This window comes from Myodes glareolus, chromosome 6, assembly GCF_982192425.1.
Source record: "Myodes glareolus chromosome 6, mMyoGla1.1, whole genome shotgun sequence".
NCBI lineage: Eukaryota > Metazoa > Chordata > Mammalia > Rodentia > Cricetidae > Myodes > Myodes glareolus.
This window is the reverse complement of record NC_142031.1, coordinates 47809229-47832030: the sequence shown is the minus strand read 5'-3', so window position 1 is coordinate 47832030 and position 22802 is coordinate 47809229. Positions and strand designations below refer to the sequence as shown.

Genomic DNA, 22802 nt, shown 5'->3' with positions numbered 1-22802 from the left:
CTGCTTTCATAGTGTTTCATAGGTTTGGATATGTTGTACCTTCATTTTCATTGAATTCAAGGAAAATTTTAATTTCTTTCTTTATTTCTTCGTTGACCCAGGGGTGGTTCAGTAGTTGACTGTTCATGAGTTTGTAGGCCTTCTGAGGGTGGAATTGTTGTTAAATTCTAACTTTACCCCATGGTGATCTGATAAGACATGGGGAGTTATTCCGATTTTTTTGTATCTGTAGAGGTTTGCTTTGTTACCGAGTATGTGATCAATTTTAGAGAAGGTTCCGTGAGGTGCTGAGAAGAAGATATATTCTTTTCTGTTTGGGTGGAATGTTCTATAGATGTCTGTTAAGTCCATTTGATTCATTACATCTGTTAGTTCTCTTATTTCTCTTTAAAGTTTCTGTCTGGTAGACTTGTCCATTGATGAGAGAGGAGTGTTGAAATCTCCTACTATTAGTGTGTGGGATTTGATGTGTGATTTAAGTTTTAGTAATGTTTCTTTTACATATGTGGGTGCTCTTGTATTAGGGGCATAGGATATTCAGGATTGAGAAATCATTTTGATTGTTCCTGTTATGCATATAAAGAGCCCTTCTCCATCTCTTCTGACTGATTTTAATTTTGAAATCAATTTTGTTAGATATTAGGATAACCACACCTGCTTGTTTCTTAGGTCCATTTGATTGGAAAATCTTTTTCCAATCCTTTACTCTGAGGTTGTGTCTGCCTTTGTGGTTAAGGTGTGTTTCTTGTAAACAGCAGAAGACTGGATTCTGTTTTTGTATCCATTCTCTTTGCCTGTGTCTTTTTATAGGTGAATTGAGTCCATTGATATTAAGTGATATTAGTGACCAGTGGCTGTTAACTCTGGTTTTTTTTCGGTAGTAGTGTATGTGTGTTCCTTTCTTTGGGTTATGCTAGTGGGGGGTTATCAGATATCTGTGTTATTGTCGGTGTAGTTAGCTTTCTTGGGTTGAGGTTTTCCTTCTAGTATGTTCTTTAAGGCTAGGTTTGTAGATGCATATTGTTTAAATCTGTTCTTGTCATGGAATATCTTGTTTTCTCCATCGATGGTGAATGCAAGGTTTGCTGGGTATAGTTGTCTGGGTTTGCATCCATGGTCTCTTAGTGTATGCAGCATATCTATCCAGGACCTTCTGGCTTTCATGGTTTCCATTGAGAAGTCAGATGTAATTCAGGTAGGTTTACCTTTATATTGTACTTGACCTTTTTTGCAGCTCTTAATATTCTCTCTTTATTCTGTATGTTTTATATTTTGATTATTATATGGCGAAGGGATTTTTTTTATTTAGTCTACTTGGTGTTCTGTAAACTTCTTGTACCTTCATAGGGATATCTTTCTTTAGGTTGGGAAAGTTTTCTTCTATAATTTTGTTGAATATATTTTCTGTGCCTTTGAGCTGGAATTCTTCTCCTTCTTCTACCCATATTATTCTTAGGTTTGGTCTTTTCATGGTGCCCCAAAATTCCTGAATGTTTTATGTTAAGAATTTGTTGGATTTAATGCTCTTTGAGCAATGATATTTCCTCTAGAGTATCTTCAGTGCCTGAGATTCTTTCCTCTATCTCTTGTATTCTGTTGGTTATACTTCTCTTTGTAGTTCCTGTTTGTTTACCCATGTTTTCCATATCCAGAATTCCCTCGGTTTGTGTTTTCTTTATTACCTTTATTTCAGTCTTCAAGTCTTGAACTGTTTCCTTCACCTTTTTGATGCTTTTTCTTGGTTTTCTTGGGTATCTTTGAGGGATTTATTAATTTCTTCCAACTTTTTGTTTGTCTTCTCTTCCATTTATTTAAGGGAGATTTCCACTTCCTCTTTAAAGGTATCCATCATTTTCATAAAGTTATGTTTAAATCATTTTCTTCTACTTCTTCTAGTAGTTAGGATGATCTAACCACTTCTAGTGGTTAGGATGATCAAGTCTTTCTGTTGTGTGTCCTCTGGGTTCTGGTGTTACCATGTTGCTTTTTAGAATGTTGGAGGAATTCTTGCATTGGTGCCTACCCATTTTTTCCTTCAAATGAGGTGGGCAGTATCTTGGCATCTCAGTCCACTCCTTGCTGTGGCTGTCTGAGTACTTGGGAATTTTTCTTGGTCTGCCCTCTCTTAGGTCCCCTTAATATTGGAACAAGCTGTGTTTCATAGTTTCACGAGCTTGCAAGCAAAAAGGCAGGTTTGTGGGTGGGGTGAGTTGGGGATAGGAAAATTCCCTGCTAGCTGGCTTGAAAAACCAAGGGAGTTGGGGAGGGGTCTTGGGTTTTGTCCCACTTGGGAGGTCCCAGAGAGTGGGGTATCTGACTGTCTGGCCCTGTGGCCACTGACTCACCTCTTAGGTCCCCTCAGGATTGCAGCAAGCTGTGTTGCAGGGTTCCATAGACCTTGCAGGCAAAAAGGTGGCTTGTATGAAAATTTTTAATAAAATAAATAACAATGAGAGCTATATATTCTTAGCTTCTAAATACTTAGAACTCTGTATTGTTTATATGTTCTTGAATATATTTACAATGTTTATTTTATTTATTTGTCTATTACTGTGAAAAGACACCATGACTATTGCAACTCTTATCAAAGAAAGCATTTAATTGGTGCTTGCTTACAATTTCAGAGGGTTAGTTCATTGTCATCATGATGGGAAGCATGAAACATACAGGCAGAAACGGTGCTAGAGAAATAATTGAAAGCTACATCTTCATCTGTTGACCAAGGGAGAGATTCCGGTTTTGGCGTGGGCTTTTGAAACATCAAAGCCCACAGCGAATGATGCACTTCCTCCAAAAAGACCATCTACTCCCAAAAGGTCACATCTCCCAGTACCTCCCAAGCAATACCACTCCCTGATGACTAAGCATTCAAATATATGAGCTTATGAATGTCATTCTTACTCAAACTACTATGCTTGGTATCAAATTGGTTTAAGTAAGTGCTCAAGAAAACAGCAGTTGCTAAATTGCTCCATCTTCCCTCTGGTTCATAAAGAAACAAGAATTTTACAGGGAAAAAAAAAATCCCAGCTTCAACTACCTAAACAGGCTAAGTTTGACCAACTAAAAAAAAAAAAACAAACTAATGGCAAGGGGCAGAGAGAGGATGTAAACAATGTCACCATATCTGGTAGATAAATGGAAGTACTCATTGCCCCCCCCCCAAGTCTTTCTTTGGGAGGTATTAACCTGTGCATTTAAAATCAAATTTTAAAAAATCTCAAGACATACCTGATGGTGCAGTGGTGCTGAACATGTTATCCCCTTGATCCTTGCCTCAATTCTGCTTCTACAAGATCATCTCGAAAGTCTCTACAGCATGAGGGATGAACTGGTTTTTAAGAGAAAATTTTTCTTACTCCATAATATAGTCCTTTCTCCTAATACGTAATTGCTACGATCTAGGTCTGCCTTTATAAGAAACACAGTAGAAATGCCAAAAACTATCTTTCTTTGCAAGTCTCATGAACCCTAAGAAGAAGTAAATGCTTTTCCTTTATTTTTTAAACCAAAATAATTTCAGAGTGCCTGTTACAATGACTTAAACTTTTTCAACAAATAATTTAAATTTATTAAAAAGAAACCTAAGACTATTCATGTGTTTTATTTGATGTTATACCTATTAGATATTTAAAATACTGCATATATAGCATCTGTGTTTTAGACACAATCTCCTGGATTTTCATTAAAATATAATCATCATCTTCTTGGGAAGAAACGCATAAGAATGGTGATGACGAGGTTATAAAAAGAAACCTACAAGTAAAGAAAAGATCTAATTAATATATAAGATACATTTTTGATAAGAGATAGTTAAAAAGAAGTACCATGGGGCTTCTGAAGGGATGGTTCAGCCATTAAAAATATTGACTGCTCTTCCAAAGATGTGGGTTTGACTCCCAGCACCCACATTGTGTCTCACAACTGTGTATAATTCCAGTTCTAAGATATTCAATGCCCTCTGCCTGCCTCCACAGATACCAGGCACAAATATGGTACACAAGCATGCACATAGACGCAACACCCACACACATAAAATCATATTTTAAAAAAATAAATAGAAAGGCAAAGACTTTGTATGGTAAGGAAAAGATGGTTACACAGCAGAAACAGATGAAAACAAAGTTAAAGGGTTAAAGTATGTTGTAGAAGGAGTATGAGAAAATGGACATGGTTATAACTAACTCGATTGTGGGTTGGTGAGGTCTAGACAGTGTCTACTCCCTCTTCACAAGGCCTTCATAAGATCCCAATGGAAAATAAAGGTTAATTCCACAAAATTCAGAAGGTGAGGTATGAACAGGTTTTTTGGCTTACTTATGGACTAATGGTCCTATGGTCATAAGGATCACAGGCAGACACATAGACAACCTTAAGGCAGCATTGGAATGTCTGTAGCCAGGAATGATGATGACTGCTCAATGCTTTGAAGATGGGGGTCCTCTTCCCTAGTCACCTATAAACTCTAGCTCTTTGCTAAGATCCCAAGGCCATGAGTAATTAGTTCACAACAGCAAATAACTGATTGGGAGGAGTGGCTATGCACAGAGGTGAAACTCCTGTGACTTTCCCCACCCCTCCCTTGTATGAAGAATGTCCACTCTCAACAAGCCCAGCAGTGATGTTGTGAGAGCAGGCCCAGATAGAACCCTGAAGATGGCGGCCATTTGACTCTGAAGATAGTCCTGTACAACAGTTACTAAAATTTAAAGGTCAAAATTCAATACTCTGAGATAAAATTTGATGCCCAATTCCCTGTCTACAAGGATAAGCTTTCCTTAAGTACTGACCTATTTTTACTAATTTTTTTAAAACTGATGTAGGCAAACAAGGGTTTTATTTTATTCTTTCATTAAATGAGATATCTGAAACTTGTGCTAAGACTTTACTTGTATATTTTATTTTCTTGTTACTTTGAATATCTCACTGAATAAAGTCTTCCCTTATAGGAAAGCCATTGCCTCAACAGTAGAGAAAACTCTTACAAAAAGTATTATTCCAACCCAAGCTAGACATCTTTTGCCACCAAGTGAAACTTTCTGTGCTAGCAATGGGTTACATATAATGGAGCTGTTGGCCAAAGTGGGCCCCATAAACACACTCAAACAACTCATGCTATCACCAAGGCTATTGGTTGTTGTCTACAAACTGATGGTACAGTCCTATTGCTGAAGATAATACTTACCTATCTCGTTTATAACACAGAGAATTTGAACTGGTGCCTAACTAGAGCCTTCACCACTATTAGATAGTGTTCATGGTGCTGGAAGGTACTCTGCATGCTAGCAGAAGGAAAATATAGTCAATGTCATCCAGTTACAAACCCTTTGACCTACAACAGTGACCTATCTGCAAGATACATTGGTGCAATACAGCCACAAAAGTTGTGGGATAACCAACCACTGTTTAATTGGATTAAAGGCCCAGTCCACAAATGGAACCCATGCCTGACACTGCCTAGATGGCTTAGAATCTGAGACTGGGTAGGCATGGGCTTAGGGAAAGCCAAATAAAAGACACAGATATAAAATGACTCCTAATGACACAGTGCTATATTCATAGATATTGCCTCTCTCAGCCATCATCAAAGAAGCTTCCTCTTGCAGTTGATGGGAACTAACATGGAAACCCACAACTGACGATGTACAGAGAGTGTGAGACTTTACAGTACTTAGTCGTAGATGGGATTTCTCTCTCAAATCCTTCCCCTCAGGGCTCAGAAGGGTATGAAGAAGAGGAGACAAAAAGGTTGTAAGAGCCAGAGGGGATGGATGACATTGTGTCTTCCAGACACAACAGGACTGATGCACACATGAACTTACAGAGACTGTGGCAGCAGAAACAGGGCCTGTATAGGTTCAAGAGAGATGAGGTATTGGTACTGAGAGGGGAAAGTGAACATGATCTCCCATCTCTAATAAAAGATCTCCAACTGATGACACCTTGCAAAGGAAAAATCAGTTTTCTTCTCATGAAGTCTCTGTGGAAATATAAACCATGCTTAAGGAGACTCCCTGTGCCTGGTAGTAGACGGCCAATACAAAATAAACTTAGTGCTGTTTTTGTAGGGATTTTAGTTTCATGTTGCTTTGTTTGGGTCTTTTTAAATCTTATCATTTACTTATATAATATGGTTTCCAAGTTTCCAATTTTGTGTTTTTATGGGTTTTGTTTGTGTCTGCCTGTCTTTGTGTATTTCTTGTTCTGTTTCATTTTTGTTTGTTTTTCAGTTCTAATTGGTTTGCTTTTTTATTTTCCTGGTGTTTTTTCTAAAGAGAAAGAGAAAGGAGGCATGGGGAAGATCGTGGAAAAGTTGAGGGCAGAAAAAACATGATCAGAATATATTGTATTAATTTTCAATAAAAAAGCAACCTTGTTCTAGGGGACCAATGGGATAACTCAGCAGTTAATAGGGCTTGCTGTTCTTGTAGAAAACCCAGGTTCAGTTCTCAGCACTCACGTGGTGGCTCAAAACTGTCTGAACTTTACTTCCAGAGTATCATATACCTCCTGGTCCAACCTCCTCAGATTCCATGATGCACATAGTACATATACACACATACAGACAAACACTCATACACATAGAATACAGATAAGTCAGTCTTATCCAGGTGTGTTGTTGCACAATAATATTTTAATACCATCAGTGGGGAGCAGGAGCAGGTAAGTCTCTGAGTTTGCGGCCAGCCTGATCTATACTTTAAGCTCCGGTCTAGCCAGAGCTACCTAATAAGAACCTAGCTCCAAAAAAAGAGTAAATCGCAAAGAAAAAACAAAACTAATCCTATTTGATTTTTTTCTCCTAAATCATACAGATGTCATGGAACTCAATCTAATGAACAAATATTTAAATCTATTCATAAACTTGGACTATTAGTGAGACAAATAATGTTAATAAAATCTCAAACTTAACTTTGAGCTTCGCCTTTCTTCTAAGATCTTCCCCTTTTGGAGAATATCCATTATCTCTTTATAAAGTAAGTAAGCCTATAAAAATTTTTAAATTATATAAATCGTCTCTACTAAAGGAGAACACATATGGGACTTTTAAATATGATAACTAAAAGTTCAGAATTGGTTACTGAGTCTTCCCCCGGATATTAAAAAAAAATGTGATTTTTATCAACTGAAAAAAGAAAGAAACAGACCAAACACAAACAAAACAAAGTAAGTATCACCTCAAAGACTCCATTCTGCCTGGAGGGAAAGACTCTATCCAGGTACTTCTAACCAGGACAGCATTTCATGCCATGAACTCTTAGATTTGTAAGTCTCACATCAATTGTATGCTAATGTCTTCTGGGAACACATGCACCCGAACCTCAGACATTCCAGATGACACTCATCTTAGACCACACTGACAGCTGTGTACCCAGGTAACTGGACATTTCACACATGGTTAGCTTTCTTAAGTCATTCATAATTAGATACTTTCAATTTTCAGGTACTCAGTATTTCACTCACTGAAATTCTAAGTTAATGCTAATGTTGGTTTTAGTAGAATTATACACAAGGATATATGGTCCTTCCATTAAGGCAGAAATCTGTGAGGTCAAGGACAGACTGCTCTATAGAGCAAGTTCCAGGGCAGCCAAGGCTATGTAGTGAGATCCTGTCTTAAATAGATAGATGATAGATAATTGTTTAAATACTTTAAATATAAGTAAAACTGTTCACAGTTTTATAAATACTGTGAAATATCTAAACATTGGTAGTCATACAATCTATTCTTTAGAAATGTATAGATTTTTGGTTGTTTAAAATGATTGCTTCCATTATCTATTACTTTCTCTTTTGTAGGTCAATGTTCTTGATTGTTTTCATTTTAGACATATTATCCCTATTATATATTACATGTTATCTCAAATACAGAGAACAAAACAAAAAAGAAAAATAGGGCTACAGGAGATGGCTCAGAGGCAAAGGCATTTGCCACCAAGAATTATGACAGAACGTCAGTCCCTAGGACCCACAAGTGGATGGAGAGAACTGATTTCCAAAAGTTGTCCTCTGACAGCAAGTGCACCCACACATGCTTGCACATGCACACAAAATAAACAAAATATACTAATAATCTGATTTTGATCACAATGGCTATTTTGACTATATGTTGCAGGAATTTTTTTCTTAATGGCTTTACCAGCTATCTTTTCTCTTAAAGACTGCTTTCTTACCTTCTTCTCAGGCTCATCTATATCAGAGACTGAGAATGAGGCCTTCCAACCAATGAGGGGAAATGAATATTTGGTTCCTCCTTGAACACAACATGATGCCTAGCTAACAGGGAAAACTATGAACAGAATCTCCTGGGAAGAACCACACCTTCCCCTGAGTCTTCTGCAAGGATGGGTGCCAATTCACAGTAGTGATGTGGAATAAAGCAAATCCTGAGCCAAATTATCCTTGGGCATTTATTAGCAGCCTTTTATTGCTCTCCTCTGTATGTGACTTTTGCTACGGTCACATCTTTGTGACCAAGAGGTAAATCCTTTGGGATATATAAGTAGACCCCCAGTTCTCACCAACCAAAAGTCTAAGAATGCCATTCAATAAGATCCGAGGCCTATGGTTTAAAAGTCCCTATCTTTCTGTAACCTGTCTATTTAATGTTTTTCTTCCTTCCTCTCTCACTTTTTCCCTCCCTCCCTCTCTCCCTCCTTCCCTCTCTTCCTTCCTTCCCATCTCTCTCCATGTATGGGTATTTTGCCTACATGTATGTGTATGTACCCTATTAATGGCTTGGTGTCTGTAAAGGCCACAGAGGGCATGCGATGCCCTGGAACTGGGGTTACAAGTGGCTGTGACCTGCCACATGGATGCTGAGAATCCAACCTCTGAAAGAGCAGCCAGTGTTCTTAACTCCTCTTCAGCCCCATACCTACCAAAATATTTTTTAAAAAAGTCTTAATTTATGATTTTCTTGTGGTCTGTTACTATAAAGCTTCACAAAACCTTTTGAAACATAGAATTTGGGGTAACCTGAATAATCTCTTATTTGTGTTTTTGCATTGACAGAATACAGAATAAGTAAGCTTTAAAATAACAGCATGTTTACCTCCATGAAATGGAAATGTTAAGAAGGGAATCTAACACACACACACACACACACACACACACACACACACACACACACACACTACCATGTCACTCAAGCAAAAGTTCTAACCAGTTTCCAGGAGCAAGGGTGTTCCTAACCTACTTACCTAGCAATTGGTCAGTTCCTCCAAGGAGGAAGTCAGTAGGTACTAATCCCAGCAACCACTGAGTTCATGCCTCTCTGCCATCTGTAACAATCTTTGGTGTAATATGCCTGTGTATATCTTTCCTTCCTGTTCCCATGGGAACCATGCCCTGGATACACACTGTCTCACTGTGTGTTCACTGGACATGTTGGCTCATACCTGTAGTCCCACTATATAGTGAATTCTTGGCTTGCCTGGACTACAAAGTAAGATTTTGCCTTAAAAAAATCGTCCTGGAAACAATCACGGTCTCAGACAGCTTACTGGTCTGTCCAGCCAGGCAGCCCGGTTGTTCCAAATAAAGTCAGCCTCCACTCTACAAAAGAGGGATTTCCTGCTGATTTACAAGTCCAGTTTAGCTAAGGATATAATCTGGTTTTCTGTCTGCTAATTGTTGATCTGTAGACTTGTAGCTCCTTCATCAGGGAATCTTCGGTGTTTGAATCACCAAGCTTCACTCTGAGTCCCCTATATAACCTGCCCTTTTAATTTGCTAGCTACTCATTCAAGTAGTCAACCACAGACCAAAGCATCTTTTTACAAACACTGCATCTGTACTGAATACTCACAGACTTCTCTTATATCCTACAAGCAGTAGAGTCTAGCAGCTATTTTCACAACATTTACAAGATTTGATCCATGTTGTAACCTTAAAGTACATAGGAAGAGATGCAAATCTGTTAAATGAAAGTGTTACAGTAGTCTACATTTAGAGTTTGAGTATTCACAGAAATTGGTGTCTTCATTCTGGAACTATCCCCTGTTCACAATGATCACACTCTGATCCCAAGTTTGCATTTTCATTAATTAAATAAAATCAACCATGGGTCAGGAGTCAGAGTCAGCAGCTAGTTGACAGAAAGTAAAACCATAGCGAGTCAGAGGGAGTCTGGAAAACCGATAGAGAGATGCATGGTAGAGAGGAACTTTGAGTGTGGCAGCCTTTTTTGGTTTGGAGGGTCAGAAGAGATGCTCTTTCTGAGATGCCAGCAAAGAAGAAAGGTTAGTTAGTTGCTCCTCAACCTCTCTGAGCTACTAGATTTTCACCCCAGACTCTGACTCCTGTGTCTTCATTGGTAAATAGAATGATAGATATTTAGTTAAAAACTACAATTAGCAGCAGCAGCAGGAGGTGGGTCTGGGGGGTGAGGGAATGTAGAAGTCTTACAGGCTGCTGCCTAAGAAGCAGGCCAGTAACTGCAGAGTCACAGTTACGGCTAAAACAGCAATAGATTCAAGTACAGCCACTGTTCTGGTGGAAAAACAACAATGCCCAACAATGCAGGAAGAGCAATTACATTTTCTAACTTTACTCATTTGCTGTAAGACTTGCATCAATTATTTCACATATAAAATTAAGATGATTGAGGTTTCAAGGCATGAAATAACATGTATAAAGTATTTAGAACAGTGTGTTACTCAGAATAAGGTCTTAGCAAATGTTAACTGACAGCATGCCTACTATTTCCTTCCAGTGCTTTAGACAATTTTTAACAAAAATGTAATATGCATTTGTAATGGATACTTCAATATAACATATTTTGTGAATATCAAAGAAAACATTAAACTTAATATTAAAAGAAGAGAAAAATGTGACTAAAAGGACAGGAAAATTAAATAAAACAAGTTTTAAAGTGTGATGGTTTAGAAAAGAATGCCCCCCCCATAGGCTCTTATATTAGAATCCTTGGTCATTAGGGAGTGGTACTACTTAACAAGGATTAGGAGGTGTGGTCTTGTTGGAGGAAGTGTGTTACTGGGGGTGGTTTGGGGGGTTTCAAATTATCAAGCCACGCTCATTGTCTCCGTCTTCCTGTTGCCTGACAATCCAGATGTAGAAGAACTCTTAGCCACTTCTCCAGAACCACGTCTGCCTGTGTGCTGTCATCCTTCCTGCCATGACGATAATGAACTAAACCTCTGAAACTGTAAGCCAGCCTCAATTCCAGGTTTTCCTGTATAAAACTTGCTGTGGTCATGGTGTCTCTTCACAGCAATAGGACACTGCCCAAGAAATAAAGGGAGAGGCAGAAGAGGAAAGGAGGAAGGAAATGAAGAGGGAGGAAAGGTCAGAAAGGAAGGGACCATGATAACGAAGTCTAAAAACATGACTTTATTTTAATTCAAGCAACACAATTTTACAAAGATGTGTTTGTCAGAAAATCAGAACCTGGTAGAACTTGAGGCCTCGAGAGACCCTGTCTTAAAGTAAACAAGCAATACAATGAATAATAGCACATGGAAAAGAAGAATAATGAAAAGTCAGAGTGATGAGAAAGTGGATGTCTGCTGTTCGGTAACATGGAGGAAAGAAACTGGTTTGTCCCTCCTATCTGCAATAACCAAAAAGCTTGTAAGGTATTATATGTCAGGTAAGAAAAGATGTTCCCTAAGAGACGGAAAGCAAAGGAGATGAGACCACCCCTCCTTAAGGAACCTTATAAGCATGTTGTTGGAGCCCACAGATGAGGATTCATTCCACCTTAACCACAGGTTAGAGAGTTCAGGCCTTTTCTTGCTCCTTCAAGGTTGTTGACAGGAAGTTTGACCAAGGGTGTGGCTACTAATGGGATGTTTTGACCTAGAGTCTGGTTACTTGCTGCTTTAGGTATTTGAGAAGATGGTCTCTTTGTTTGTTCCTTGCATTTTGGTAAACAAGTCTTTTGTCTTCCCCTCCTCTTCGGATTGGGCTATATAAAGCTTATGAAAAACAAATGTGAGCAGATTCAGTATTCACTGGGTTGCCCTCCCTACTCTACCCCATGTCTCTGCCTTTTCTTTTGTATCTCCATTTTTTCTGCCTAACATTTATAATCCAACACACCGCTACCCTGGAATGTATGAACCTGTTGAGGCTGCACTCTGATGGATGGCTTCTCAATGTGGGACCTAAAAACGAGGGATAGAGGTGAAGCCTATCATAGAGCAGAGTATAGGAAGGGTTAGTGACCTTGAATTGAGACAGAGACAGAAAGAGATTAAACCACAGAATTCAGAGGATGGAGAACTAGAAAGAAGGAACTGTGCAGAAAGAGAACAAGTAGACCTGCAAAGGTTTTCCTCAAGGACCACGTCTTCTAACAAGGCTCCACATCCTGATCCTTTAATCCTTTTAAATAGTGCCCTTCCCTAGTTTTTAAACATTCAAATACACGAGATAATGGAGGGCACTTTTATTCAAATCACCACAGCCAATATCCAGCTTCTCTGTCTGTGTTCTAGAAATGGACAAGGGCCTACTGCTGTTCAGACTGGCATCAGTTTTCCTGCTTGCATGGTTCCTGAAAGTAGAGTTTTAATGCTGGCTATACTGCCTGTGACTAACATCTTCCTGTGAATCTGGAGGTTTGATTGTTACGTGAAAATTATATGATGAAGGCATGGAAGAAGAAGGAGATTTGCCTGATATTTAAAATTCTACTAAGAAAGTCACTTTTATTATTTTGCCAAATATCATTACAAATATATTCATAAATCAATTTATATGTTTATGTACCTGAAATTTACCTTCTATGCTCAAAAAATAAAAATACATTGACAGCATCATTTGGTCTCCAGTTTTTGATTGGCCATTGATTGACTCCTTTAATTATGGGAAATTCATGAACTCTTGAGCCAATATATTTACCCTCTAAACAATAGTACTGGGGATTTCCACCCTCTAGATCAATGAAACCAACTTGATAATGATGCAGAAAATTCATATTGAGTGAGTAATCGATGACCTGTACCCACTTAAGGATAGAACTGTATTAAATTGCCTTCTGATCTATAGCCATCATTGAAACATAGTTCCTTCTTGTGGCCATCTGAGTTAAATGGCCAACAGGTTAAATAAAGATTCTCAGGACAGTGACTGCTTCTCGTTTAGCTAATTTCTCCATGAGGTTATGGCAATCTTTGACTGAGAAGAAAAACCAGTTTGTGGAACACTAACCTACTCAAAAGAAGGGAGTTCATAACATCTAGGGCAGGTTCAGACAGAGGGTAGCCGTGTGCTACAGGACAAGTGAAAACCACAAGGAGTGAAGCTGATTCCTATACAGTCGTGGTCGTTCTAGTCTATGGAACCTGGTCACAGAAGGGCTCACTGTCTGGCTTCACTTCCCCTACTTTTCAGAATCCTTTCCTACTGATGCTTTAGTTACAGGGATGTAATAAAAGCTTACAGAGTACTGCTGCTGAATAGCAAACAAAGTTCCACAATAGGTTCACATATAAACTATTATCAATTTTAAAGAGTAGTTTTCTTGGGTTATAAAATCATTTGTTTGTTTCTGGAAGGGGAGAGAGCTATACAGGGAAGAAAGCCACCTCTCATGTAAAATTTGGTTTTCATAGACTTGGGACTTTAGAAGTCATTCCCTTAAATGACCCCCTTTTTGATACTTCATGATGATTTATTGATTTATTTTACATCCTGACAGCAGGTTCACCTCCCTCCTCTCTTCCCAGATCCCCCCCAACTCTCCATCTGTCTTCACCCTCAATCCACTCCTCCTCTATTTCTCTTCAGGAAAGGGCAGATCTCCCATGGATATCAACAAAACATGGCATATGAAGTTGTAATAAGACTAAGCACCTCCCATATATCAAGACTCAGCAAGGTGACCCAGTATGAGGAGTAGGGTCCCAGAAGCCAGGAAAAAAAGTTGAATACAACCCCTCCTCCCATTGTTGGGAGTCCCACAAAAAGATCAAGCTTCACAACTGTCATATACATGCAAAGAACCGAGGTCAGACTCATGCAGGCTCTCTGGTGGTTGGTTCAATCTCTATGAGCCCCTATCAGCCCAAGATAGTTGGTTCTGTGGGTTTTCTTGTGGTGTCCTTGACCCCTTTGGCTCACACAATCCATTCTCCTCATCTTCTGCAGGATTCCCTGAGCTCTACATTCTCTCCACCATGAGCTGTCATTTGTTTTTGATCTTAGCCATTCTGGCAGGTATAAGATGGATTCTCAGAGTTGTTTTGATTCACATTTCCCTGATAACTCAATGTTGACCATTTCTTTAGGTGTTTCTTGGCCATTGGAGATTCTTCTTTTGAGAATTCTCTGTTTATATCTGTTCCCCATTTTAAAATTGTATTATTTGGGGTTTTTTGATATCTAGTGTTTTTGTGTTCTTTATATACTTTGGAGATCAGCCCTTTGTCGGATGTGGGGTTGGTGAAGATCTTTCCCCATTCTGTAGGCTACCGTTTTGTCCTATTGATGCTGTCCTTTGACTTATAGAAGCTTTTCAGTTTTATGAGGTCCCATTTTTTAATTGTTGATCTTGGTATCTGCATTATTGGTGTCCTGTTCAGGAATTTGTCTCCTGTGCCAATGTGTTCAAGGTTATTTCCCACTTTTTCTTCTGTCAGGTTCAGTGTATCTTTATGTTGAGGTCTTTAGTCCTCTTGGCTTTGAGTTTTGTGATAGATAGGGATCTATTTGCATTCTTCTGTGTGCCAACATTGGATTATGCTAGCATCATTTGTTTAAGATGCTTTCTCTTTTCCATCGAATAATATTGGATTGTCAAAAATCAGGTGTTCATTGGTATATAAATTTATGTCTGGGTCTTCAATTGGATTCCATTTTTCCACCTGTGTGTTTTTATGCCAATACCATGTGGGTTTTATTACTATAGTCCTGGAGTATATGGAGCTTGAGATCAGAGATGGTGGTGCCTCTGGAAGTCTTTCTACTGTACAGAATTGTTTCAGCTTTCCTGGATTTTTTGTTTTCCCATATGAAGTTGAGTGTTGTTCTTTCAAGGTCTGTAAAGAACTGTGTTGGGATTTTAATGGGGGGATTGTGCTGAATCTGTAGATGCTCACTTACAATTCCTTTATGTACACACTTAACCCCCAATCCTCCCCAGTAAGACTGACTTCACCCTGCTCCTCTACTGCTCTTTAACAGAAACTGATTCTTTTACAGGCAACTAATTTATTTGCTTTATTTCAGAGCCAAGGAAGGGAAGGGTGGAAAATATAGACAACAAATGAAGGGAAAAGTTTAAAGGAAGCCTGGAAAAGAACAAAATAGGAAAATCAGTTGGCCCATGATACCAGATAAATAACCAGCAATTGCCCCAGTGCGACAGAAAAATCTGAGGTTAGGCAAGCTTGGTGAGATGGCTCGGAGGGTGAAGACACGTTACCTGAGTTTGATATCTAGAACCCATGGAAAGGTGCAAGAAGTGGCTGCACACTCACCAGAGTACATGTGCCACACTTAATTTAAAAATATTTATGGCCACTCCTCTTGGGTTCAGCTCCAGACTCTATTATTCCTAGTCATAAACCCAAGTGAATCTGGTTGATTCTCCAGGCCTTGCTGTCGGCTGGCACAGCTGCTCCAGTTACTGAGCATATCTGTCAGTGGGCACTTCTCTAGCAATCTACTTAGACAAGGTACTGCTTCTTCCTAGTAATGGACAGTACAGAGACACACAGGTCAACCCCTGCCCACACTCAAAACAAGCAAGCAAACAAGCAAACAAGCAGAAGAGTAGAACACAAAGGCCAACACCGTGACTCATTTCAGGCCAACTCTGAAGGCCTGCCAGTTTCAGGCCCCACTAAACTATAGGCTCAGCTGAGGTGTCTACTGCCCCTATGTTGAGAGGGGCTTGTCTTTCCAACCAGAGCCTCACTTCCTTCCAGGAACCTCTGTTAGCCAGTCACCACTCGAACTTCTTCAGGAAAGGTATTTCTGGGATACTCTGTCTATGACATGGCACAGAGTCACAGTGCACTTTCATGTCAAGTCAGAATCACGGCTGAAACTCATTTTTCACCTCATTCTTGATGACTGTAACACTTTCTGCACCCCAAACTCAACCTATGAGAGCATAATTCTTCTTCCTGTGAGGTGTGAGACACTGGTGGCTTAAACAAACAGGTCTGGAAGTAGCGAGCTCAGCTTGCTGTGACTACACCAGCTGCTGTTTTGGCTTGAGATTCCCTAGAAGTAGAGTCTGAGATGAAGAAAGACTCAAGTGAAAATGATGAATCAGAATCAGTCTTGCTTCACTAATGTGCAAAGGACAGTCACACGTCTGTGCAGGACACAGAAACCTATGCTTGACTAATGCTCTGCTATAACATTTTAAAATTTTTAAATAATTGTGAGCATTTTGTCACTTTGTATTGAGCCACGGAAATCCTACTGCAGGTCCGAGTTAGGACTTACTCCCTAGAAAATGCGACAAGAGAGTAGAAAGTAGAAGTGGGAAGGCTGAGAAGGACAAGGGAAGCCGCACTAAGCAAAACGCTGGCGGAAAGGGGAGACTGACGCCACTCCTGTAGGGAGTGCCACCGTCAGCATAGATGCAGCCTCGCCATTAGCCCAGTTAGGGTCAAAATGCAGTATTGTCACCTCCACACTTCCGTCGCTGGTTAAAGATAAGATGTAGAAGCTATGTTCGCTACCTGGCACTTCCAGCTGTCCTGTGGCCAGCAAAGGACATCCGGAAACTGAATGTGGTAGTCTGACCATGACATGTAGATGCTGGCAGGAATCAGTGTTCTTAAAACTGGAGAAGGATCATAAGGGATACCATCAAATGCTCACATAAATCTCTCAAGTTGAGCCTATGCTTTAATAGGAACAGGCAAAAAAATGAAGGCTTTATGATCAAACTATGTATGATTTCATGAGCAGGATTACACACTGGAAAAGGTATATACTCATTTATATGATACAAGTGAGTCTCTATATATTATGTATACATAGTCTATATACTATGTATATTATATAGAATACTACACATGTGTATATCACATATACAAGCTTTCTATGATATATGTAATAGGAGGCACAAGTACATGGAGATGGACTGTGAGTCAGCAGAGTTCGGGAAACAGGTCCAGAGCCATGGGTAAAAGCACAAACTGTGTAAACACCCTGCATTGAAAACTCCACGCTGGCACTTTCAGACTGAGTGGGTTAACTTTGCCGTGCCTACCTACTAGGGTTTGCTAAGAGAATGAAGAGATTTAATATATGTACGGCTCTTAAAGCAACATCTGCCACACAGGAAGTGCTAGTTAAATGTTAGCTCTGACTGTTCTTGCCTTTTGGCTAATATGATCGGAACTTCCCACCTCTCTGTAGCGCATACAGCTGTCCCCCAGTGCCCAGAGGGGACTGGCTCCAGGACCATCCCCCACTCATATACTAAAATCTAAGGGTAGAAAACTCTCAGATAATGACACAGTATGTACATATAATTTACCTACATCTTACATATGATAATGCTTAATTATTCCTAGATTATTTATTATGTAGTCCTATACAGTGTAAATATTAGTTTAACAAAATACTGTATTATAAAGGAAACAAAGATAAGAAAAACATACTTGTTCAGTACAGACTCAATTTTGTTTTCAAGTATTTTCAACCTGTAGCTGACTCTGAGGGTGCAGACCCCACAGATACAAATGATAAACTGTATTTTATTCTTAATTTGTTGCAGGCTGATGTTTTAATAAGAGAGAGAGACAGAGAGAAATACAAAATGGAGGAACAAAATAAAAGACCACACTTCAAATGACTTGATTTTATGACTTGATTTTAATAGATAATTTCTGCAAAAGCTTGTACAGGATCTCCGGTTTCTGTTCTCTCCTTGTGCGGACAGCTGTTGATAGACTGCTCTGTAGTTACAATTGAAGAACACTGAACCAGGCACTCTTCACAAAGCCACTGAGGTTGTTTCTGTCACAGGCTGAAGAGAGGAAAACTAAAAGGACACAAAAACTGAACGCTGTAAGGATCAAGAGATGGAAATCACTGGAACGACCATGATAGTCACTTCTTGTGTCCGGCCATTCTGTTTAGGGTACATCTTAGAACTGCCACCATCTGAATCAGCTGAGTGTTTCCTAACCCTGTACAAAGTACGAAATAAAGGGCAGGCTGCGGTTTGCACCTCAACAGGAACATTCTCTGGAGGCTGCTCAGACCACACTTGCCAAGCAAGGCGTACTTGAGTCAGTGTAAACAGGAGTGAATTTAATGCTAGCTGTGGGGTTCAGTGCCTAGATCCCAGCATGCAAGGACTCACTTCTCTGCTGCAGGTGACTCCAGGGAAAGACTCACCCAATGCTAGACTTATTTATTCTTTGAATTTTGTCTGATTTCTCATTTTAAAGAATATCTTTCATTTATTCTTTGGCAATTCATGCATGTATCTTTATCACACCCAACTTCCCCTCCCACTCTCCCACCACACCCCTCAACATGTTTCCTTCCTTCCTTCTTTCCTTCCTTCCTTCCTTGCTTGCTTGCTTCCTTCCTCCCTCCCTCCCTCCCTTCCTTTCTTCCTTCAACACATTGGGTCCAGTTATTGCTCCCTGCTCTCACCCAATACTAATGTCATTTTTCAAAGGGCCTGCCCATGTTGGTTCTTGGTGACCTACTTTGGCCTTCTATCTCGATCCTGCTAAACGAGAAAGCAGGTATCTGGAAGTGCTCTAGCAGACTGCTGAATCTTACCATTTCTACACAACCATCTCTATTGAACTCTGACTTATTGAAAGCAAACTCCCTTGGGTTGGTATCTCCTATCACGTTTAGCATAATGCTTGACAAGCAACAGGTGCTTCTTTTCTTTGAACGACTGTAAGCGGCTATTGTGGAAGCAAAATTGGCCCTTCAATCTACCAAACTCTAAATCCATACAAAACGGCGGCGGGGGTGGGGGTGGGGGTGGGGGGTGGGGTGGGAGGTGGAGTGGGGAGACTAGCCTGATTCAATTACTTTATTACGCACAATTCTGTCAAGTTTGGGGGATTTGGATGCACAAATTTCACAGAGATCAAGGGGCAAGGCATGGTAGGTGATGTACTTAACTTTTAGCAATCTGGTTTTACCTTAATTTCTGAAAAACAACATCCCTGTGGCTCCAGAGCCCTTTAAATATGACGGTGGCCATTTCCTCAGACTTTTCTGGATCAGAGCCTCACTTTTGTGTAGGGGTTTGGCAGAGCTCATCTTCGCAGCCCGGGGACACTGCGGAGAACCTGGGTGGCGCGTGGAAAAGGCCGCGCGGTTGCCTGCTCGCCTCACCGCAGCGAGCTGCACCGACCATGCCGCAGGCACGGGTGTCCACACACCCGACGGCCCCAGCAGAGCGCGGCGAGGGCGTCCCGGGCAAGTGAGCCAGAGCAGAGCGGGTGGTGGCGGCTGCCCCGCCCATCGGGCCGTGCGCCCCGCCCACGCGTGCGGGGAGGAGCCGGAGCGGAGTCGGGAGGAGAGGTCGGGCGGTCCCGGAGCGCAAAGACCGGCTCCTTGGCTGCGGCGGAGGCGGCAGTGGCAGCGGCGGGTGAGTGAGTGCCAAGCGATCGCCGAGAACCGGGCCGCGGGGACCCAAACAGGACGGGGCGGGGCGCCGCCACTTCGGGGCCGCGAGCGGGTCCCGAGAGTCGACCGCTGGCTGGAGCGAGGGAGAGAAGGAAGGAAGCGCGGGCTGCGGGCACCCTCGGCCGCGGGAGGGGAATGGGAGCGAGGCCCGCCGCGGCCCACAGACGCGAGAGCCCGGGACACAAGCGACCCCCTAGGCTGTGTCTCTGCTGCCACCCAGCCCGGCCTCGACCCGCCGGCGGGAGGTCACCGGTAGTCACTGCCCAGCTCGCGGCGGTGCGGGAGGAGCAGGTCGGGGACGCCACGCACGCCCCTCCTCTCCCCGCGCGGGTCTCCGGACGCGCGTGGGCTGGCAACCTCGGTGCTCAATCCGCACAGAGGGTGGCGGCGGGGAAGGAGAGGATCGTGGAGAGACCTCGGGTGACACTCCACGAGGGACCCTGCGGGGCTGACTCAAACAGGAAGGTCGGAGTTCATACTTGAGCCCTGCGTGATTTATTTCTTTTTTAAATGTAGCGCCGTACGCTTAGCCTGTGGGTTAGAGAAACTCGTTTTTGTTTTAGTAAGAGCCTGCCAATTAAACCTCATTTTAAGACGCCATTGCTATTGTCTACTGACACTCATTTATCCTGCTGTGGATATCTTGTAAACTTGACTTAAATCATTCATAACTTTCTCCAATGGAGCCGTGATTCTTGTTAAACTTTGAGCAACTGGAAATCAGCTGGAAGGATCTGCCGAGGCCTGTGGTCTCGTGGTCCTGTGCGGGCGTGGCTGTGCACAAACAAGTGGGTAGGAAAGGAAGCAGCCCCATGCCTGTGCTGGAGGGGAGGTCTATGCCCATGTGCCAGGGCACGTTTAACCGCGACTCCCAGTAGAAACACTGGGGATGTCTTAGGCCTTGTTGGACAGACTTCACATGATTCGCCTCATTCCGGTCAGTTATTTCCTCTCCCCTCGGCTGTCTTTGGACACTGTTTATATTTCCTGGGGCGGTCGTAGCGTCTCCTGAATAGATTGTCTATAATGAATCTTTTGGATGTTGTCAGAGCCAGGCTCTGTGTCTGTGTGTTCTCAATTTTTAAAGCAATAGCTTGGCTTTGTTTTTAGAATGCTGGTCACCCGCTGCACCAGTGCTTGGCACTTCAGACCATGGATGTAAATTACCACTGGATTCCAACCCTTTCCCAGGGAAGCAGGAAAAACAGGCCCCTCTAGAATGGTGGAGTTAAATCTACTGTTGTCAAGCAGTCACTTTTAAGTAAGGAGGTTCCCCCGTGTTTTAGAACAAAATGTATATGTCAGCAAGACCATTTTCCAGTAAATAAACTCACGGTTCTCACATATTTTAAATTTCTCTTTATTTTTGCGTGTTTCATACATGTGTACCCCCTTACCCTCTTTCAACCTCCTCCCACTGACCACCCCTTCCTCCCAACCACATTTTCAATAGCAATCAATTGTCGATTGCTAAGTGGAGTTTTAGATAAAATGTTCAGACCCTTTGCCTTTTTTAGCAGTCAGCTAAACACCAGAAAGCTGTGGGTCAAGGCCAGTGAAACCTGAACAGTAGCTGAGACGACTCGTTTGTATTCAACACAAGCGTTTGTATTCTATTCTGCTAGGTGTAGAACCCCAGTATGGTGCACAGCACTTAGATTTGTATAGAACTGTGTGAAAATGAGGATTTGTGCTTCACAAGAGACGGCAAAGTGTGGTATGGAAAGGCGGTGTACTCACCTGTGCAGAAAGTTCTGAGCTTCTTTGAAAGACAAATTCTCTTGACAGTTGGGTTGCTGTTGTCACTTGTCACAGAGCATGCCCGGTGATCTGGTTGCGAGAGCGAAGGGCTTCAGAATAAAAGAGAACTCTGGAAAAGTTAGCTAATGCCCAATCATTTTTATTCCAAACCTCTTCTAGTAGGAAAAAAAAAATTAGAATGACATCTCTGACTATGCTGGGTTTTCACTAGGTGACTTTGTTGTTGTTGTTGTGTGTGTGTTTGTTCCATTTTAGTATAAGCCTTACCTAGGAAGGTAAATTCTAGAAGTAATTTTTCTGAGCCCTGACTGGAAAGAGAAGCGGTTTCACAGAGGTTTTCTTGTTAGTCCAGCGTGAGAATAGTGTTTAGCCCCTGTCAGTCTGGCTTATAAAATAGGAGTAATGGTGGTCTCAATTTCTAGAGTTTCAATGACAGTGTAGCAGCTAGTCTTTGGAACATACAGTCTGAAGCTAACCTATGGTAAGTGCTTAGAATGGCCACTTTCTTTTCTTTCTTAACCTAGTTTACTCAGCAGGATACTGGGTAAATTATGATAACTAGAACCTTCTGGAAATATCAGGTTCACAATTTTAAGTTCCAAAGAATGATGAATGTTGGCATGGTAACTCATATCTGTAATCTTAGTTGGCAAAACCGAGGCAGGACAATTGCTGTGAGTTCACACCCAGTCTAGACAACATAGTAAGTTACAGGCTAGCCTAGACTAGAGCGAGATCTTGCTCAAATAATTAGAAAGTTGACCAGATATGTGTGTGTGTGTGTGTGTGTGTGTGCACGCGCGCGCATGCATGCGCGTGTGCGTGTAAATATGTTTTAAGCTTGTATGTCCTGTTTCTGCATTTGGTGTTAAATGCATACTATTTTTAGGGCTAGGCAATTAGGAACATAAGTTAACTTTTAAATTTAAAGAAAAATTTTATTTCAAATAGTTACATTTATTAACCTTGGCTAGGAAATTAAATCAAAAACAGAAGCGGCATTTGTCTTTAACCAAGTATGACTTTTAAAGTCTGAAGCGATGTGATCCAAGAGTATGTTGATGTTTGTTCTTGTGTGCATGACTGTCCAAGGCCAGCAGATAAACCATGGAGAAGTAGGGACTAATTGTGTTTATTTTTGTCACAGTGGTTGGTTAGTTACTTCAGGGAATGAACTCATCAAGTCACTAAATCATTTGCTAAAATTTGCAAAATTGAAAAAAGTTTTTACTTTAAAAACAACCCCCTCCAAGCACCTGCTTTTTCTTTAATAGTTATCAGATGCAAAGCGTCAAATTAGTCTGGGTTGTAGCACGTGTCAGTGATAGTGACACAGAGATACTAGTTTATAATGATTTCAGTATAAAGGGTACAGTGTTCATTATGAATTGTTTGGGGCCCATGACACTGTGCCCTGTTGTAGTGAAAGACTTGATTGA

At 41.1% G+C, this 22802-nt stretch overlaps 1 protein-coding gene and 1 long non-coding RNA gene across 5 annotated transcripts in view; one reads left to right on the top strand and one right to left on the bottom strand.

The window, feature by feature from the left end:
• Positions 1 to 17792: 17792 nt before the first annotated feature.
• Positions 17793 to 19388, bottom strand: LOC125403991 (uncharacterized). The gene is made up of 2 exons (XR_007233144.3): positions 19113 to 19388; positions 17793 to 17980 (listed from the first exon to the last, which is right to left on the bottom strand). It is a non-coding gene; the product is annotated as an uncharacterized LOC125403991 (long non-coding RNA).
• Positions 19389 to 19454: 66 nt separating this feature from the next.
• The window catches only part of Gng12 (G protein subunit gamma 12), a 109764-nt gene continuing 106416 nt past the window's right edge, over positions 19455 to 22802 (top strand). For 2 of the 4 annotated variants that reach the window (XM_085690729.2, XM_085690726.2), the window contains exon 1: positions 19455 to 19564. The gene's annotated coding sequence lies outside the window, so the exon portion shown is untranslated. The remainder of the gene's footprint in view (positions 19565 to 22802) is intronic. The other 2 variants (XM_085690728.2, XM_085690730.2) reach the window with 2 other exon arrangements.